At 30.6% G+C, this 5,072-nt stretch overlaps 1 pseudogene; it reads right to left on the minus strand.

Moving 5' to 3' along the window:
- Positions 1–4,526: 4,526 nt before the first annotated feature.
- LOC109389069 (transcription elongation factor B polypeptide 1 pseudogene) lies at positions 4,527–4,852 on the minus strand (annotated as a pseudogene).
- Positions 4,853–5,072: the final 220 nt, after the last annotated feature.

Genomic DNA, 5,072 nt, shown 5'->3' on the forward strand with positions numbered 1-5,072 from the left:
AAGCAACAAATGAACACAAACAAATAAACAAAAAACTCATAGACCCAGGTTACCAGAGGGTTGCGGGGAGATAGAATTAGGTAAAGGGGATCAAATATATGGTGATGGAAGGAGACTTGACTCTGGGTGGTGAACACACAACGCAATACACAGATGAAGTATTATAGAACACTAGCATCCTGATTAACACTGGCAGTATAGAGCATAGGATTGGATTCAGAAATGGAGGACATTGGTTCTGATTTCAGCTCTGCACATAAATGTGTGATTTTGGGCAAATCACTTCCTGTGTGATGATTGGAGATATTAAACCAGAACTACCAAGATTGAGACTATTTGTGGAAGCTCTTTATTTCTAGATAAAAGCACAATAATAGTGCTATAGTTATTTTTATATATGATGATGGTAATGGTATTGTTCACATATGAAATTATAAATACTTTTCTACTAAGGAATTAAACAATTTCAATTACTTTAGTAACAGACAGATATACTTTTAATTGTATTCATTTTGACTTCGGCCTCACAGAAATAGATAAGTTGTGGTTCATGTTTTGTTTTGTTTTGTTTTTCCCTGAGAAGTGAGAGTAATTTGGCTAACAATAGAGAGGGTCAAAATGAAGAGCTTGGTGAGAGAACAAGAAGATTAGAATAAGTAACATGAGGAATATAAAGTGGAGATAATTGGTTATAAGTAAATTAAATGTTAAGCAGACTGAAGACATTGGCTCTGTGTAACTTACGTGGCTCAATGAACTGATTTCTTTTTCGTCTGTTTGTTTATTTATTTATTTCAACATGACCCATAGTCTGTGCACAGGAGCAGAGGGACAAACAATATGTATTCATACAGTACTGATAATTGTCTACAGGGATTCATGAAGAGGGAAAAAAAAGAAAAAATATTGAGGGTTTTGGAGGGAGAATTCATTACTTGGCAATGTGCTTCAAAAATAATGGGAAAGGAAATGGGAAATGAAGATCTAAAGGAGATTGATTGTTGTGGAAGATATGTGTATACTTTAATAGCTATCTTTCTGTGAGAGTCTGTGAGTGGCAAATTCTCTTAATCTTTGATGTCTGAAGATGTTTTTTATTGTGTTAGTTGTAATATTTTAGTTGGGTATAAAACTTCAGGTTGACTTATTTCCTCCAAGATATTTGAGAAATGATATTTCATTCTGTCTTACAGGTTGCTGTAGGGAAATCTATTGTCTAATTGTTTTTTGTTGACAGATTGTCTTTTCTCTAGTAGCTTTTAAGATTTTATCCTTTTCCTTGATAGCCTGCAGTGTGCCTATTGTGCTGAGGCATGGGGTTACTTTTATTTATCTTGGGAATCAACAATTTCTTTGAAAATTCTTGACCATATTTCTTTAAGTATTTTTTAAAAATAACTTTCTTCTTCTTAAATGCCTACTAGACATATGTTGAAGATTTTTATTTTATCCTCTATGGCTTTTTTGAGTGGTTTTGTTTATTTGTTTGTTTGTTTGTTTGTTTTTGGCCTATCTATGATGTATTAAAAGTAATTTTCACAATATTATCTTTCAGCGAATTATGTCCTGTCTAGCTCTTATCTCACTTTCTTTTTGTGTGTGTTTAAAAGTAAACTTCAAGGAGAATTTTGTTTCAATTCTAAGTTTTAACAAGTTATTTCCATATCAATTTGTTCTTTTTTTCATTTTGGTCTGGATTTATTTTATATATTCTTTTTCATTTCTAAACTGCTTAAAAATTTATAATGCACTAATGTATAACTCAGTAATCTCAAGACAAACACCTTTATAACTCCTATGACAGTCAAGAAATAAAACATTGCCAGCATCCCAGAATCCCCTTTCAGGTCTCTTCTAATCACTGCCCTCTTTCTTCTTCACCACAAAGATGACCAGTATCATGAATTTTGGCACCATCATACAGATTTACTTATTTTTAAAGTTTATGTAATTGAAATCATAGGGTATATATTATCTTGTTTCTTTTACTCAATATCATGCTTGTGAGATAATTCTATTATTCTTGTTGCTGAGGGGATATTTTAATTATCCATTCTAATGTTAATAGGCATGTTGTTTCTTTCCAGTAAGGGTTTATAATGAATAATGCTACCATAATCATTCTTGTACATGACTCTTGGTGCACATGACATACACTTCTGTTAGATAAATATGTAGACATGAGATTGTCCGTTCAAATGATATGCATATATCCAGCTTTAGTAGGCAATGTCAAATTGTTTACTAAAATTAATGGATGAATTTACATTCCAACTAGCACTATAAGAGAATTCTAATTGATCCACATCTTTGCTAACATTTGGTATTATTAGTTGTTTTAGTGTTAACCATTCTGCAAGCTGTACTGTGGTACTTCATTGTGAGGCTGGCACCTTTACATAAATTTATTCATGCTTTGGATATCCTTTTTTATGAATGTCTGTATAAGGGTCCTACCTCTTTTCCATTGGATTGTCTGTATGTTTTCTAATAGATTTTTATGAGTATTTATGTATTTTGGATATAAACTGTGTTGGTTAAATTGCTGAATATGTCTTCTTCCATATCTGGCTTACCTTTGCATACTTTTGATGGTGACATTTTTTCTTCAATCAACAGAAGTTCTTTTTTTTAATTCTTTTCATTTTATTTTATTTTATTTTTTATTATTAGTTTCAGGTGTACAGAACAATGCAATAGTTACCCTTTTCACCCCTCACAAAGTAACAACCTCCCTCCCCCCATCCATTTCCCTCCCACCCCCGAAGTCATACATATCTATTACAATTCCATTGACTCCATTCCCACTCTCTACTCCACATCCTGTGACTATATGTGTATATAATTGTAGTTGACATACAATATTATTCAACATCAGCTTCAGAAATACAGTGTTCTTAATTTTAATATAGTACAATTCATCATTCTTTTCTTTACTGATTTAAGAAAATATTTCCTTCCCCAATGTCATGAAAATAATATTATCCTACACTATTTCCCATTATTATTATTATTGTTATTATTATTATCTATTCACTTAAATATTTACACATCACTTGGAATAGATTTTGTCTATGATATAATGTAGAGACAATTTTTCTTTCTCTGGATATTAAGTTATACCAGCATCATTTACTAAGAGATTATTCTTTTTCCATTGCTATGCAGGGGCACCTTTATTAAAACTGAATATCTGTATATACAGGGATATGTTTCTGTGCTTTCTATTTTCTTTCATTAGTCTATTTGTCTTTCATTGTACCATCACCACTCCATTTTAATTGTTATAGTTTTATAATGATTATTGATAGCCAATAGAGAAACTTCTTTCATTTTTTTCCTCTTTAAGTTTAATTTATCTTGGTTACTTTTTCCTTTTGCATTACAAAATATAGATTCAATAATACTTTTAGAATTAGCTTGCCAAGTTACACACACACGCAAAACTATTGGAAGATTGAAATTACATTGGGTCTATAGATCACTTTGGGGAGAACTGACATCTTTATATAATATTGACTCTTCAATCCATGATCCAAGGATATCCTACAAGCATTTAGATATTTAAAATTTCTCGATATTATTTTATAGGTTTCTGCTGAGAGATTTTGTATTCTCTTATATTTATTTTAGGTATTTGACATATTTTTGTGTTATTATAAATGATATTTTTAAATAATTTATTTTTTATGTCTCTAGTGTATACAAATTCAATTTGTTTTCGTATATTAACCTTTATCTAAGAACTTTGTTTCTCATTTTTTTTCCAAAAATTTATTATGGAAATTTTCAAACATACAAAAAATAGAATTGTGTAATAAACCTTTATGCGTCCATTACCCAACTTCAACAATTGCAATTAGTTTTTGAATCTCATAACCTCATATTTAATTCTAATAATTTTCCATAGATTTTCCAAATTTTCTACATATTTGATCATATTATTTGCAAATAATTGCAGTTTTATTTCTTCTCTTATAAAGATTATTTACTTGCTTTTCCTACTGCTTAGGATAGTCAGAAAAATATTGGAAAGAAATGATAACACCTTCTTAAAATGTGAACCTGAGAGATTCTTATGTATTTGAGTGTCATAGGAATCAATGTTTGAAGTTAAACATGTTTATTTTAAATATTTGCATAACTTGAGCAATGCTAGCCATAACTATGACAAATTCACAACAGGCTTAAAAAACACTAAAGGCATGTTGAAACATTGTTCCCATGTTCAGATGTAGTTGCACATTTAAACTTAATTCTCAGCATTTACTTTGTGGCTACTGAAGTCTCATTCAAATGGTAAGGTATAATCAATCACCTACAAATTGGAATATTTATTTTTTTAGTTTGTGAAAATGTCTTTAACTTGTTTATGTAGGGAACAAATTTAAACTCTGACAGTCATCTGCTTTTCAATAAATTTTATAGTTCTCAACTACATACAGGCAACAGCAAATATGAAAGAATATTTAACAATGAGAATTGAATGCTAAAAATATTTAGCAGGTTGTTAGATTATATTTTATTTAACAATCTAAGAAGTTCACAGCCATAAGCACTTCCAATGTAATTTCAGGTACAATTGGGAATTTGGCATTCTCAATGGAGCTGTTAGTATGGCAAACCTTGTGGATGAAATAAGTACCTTTAATGGCACATTTGAAGGGATCCTTCTAAAATCAACTTCAGTGGCTTCATTTTCCACTTCTGAATGGGTCACTCAACATGGCTCTTATTTCTGATGTTAGGGCATATTTTCTTTTATAATAAATTTATGACTGTCAGAAGATAGCAACTTGATATACGTGGCATCACAGTCTTCACAATCTCCATAGTATTTTTTTTTCTCCATCTATTATGTTCTTGTGGAATTTTATCTCATTGCCCTATGAACTTCAGGAGTTTCTTGTCAGTCTCTGCAGCTGGGCTCTACCACTTTCACGATACAGGGCCACTCCCTCTCCTTTACCCTGTGTTTTTAATATTCTTTTAATATATTTTTTAAATATATATTATTTAAATGTATAGTTTAAGTATATGTATTTTAATATAGCCTATGTTACGGCTCTGTA

The sequence above is a fragment of the Hipposideros armiger genome, unplaced genomic scaffold (genome assembly GCF_001890085.2).
Source record: "Hipposideros armiger isolate ML-2016 unplaced genomic scaffold, ASM189008v1 scaffold_219, whole genome shotgun sequence".
NCBI lineage: Eukaryota > Metazoa > Chordata > Mammalia > Chiroptera > Hipposideridae > Hipposideros > Hipposideros armiger.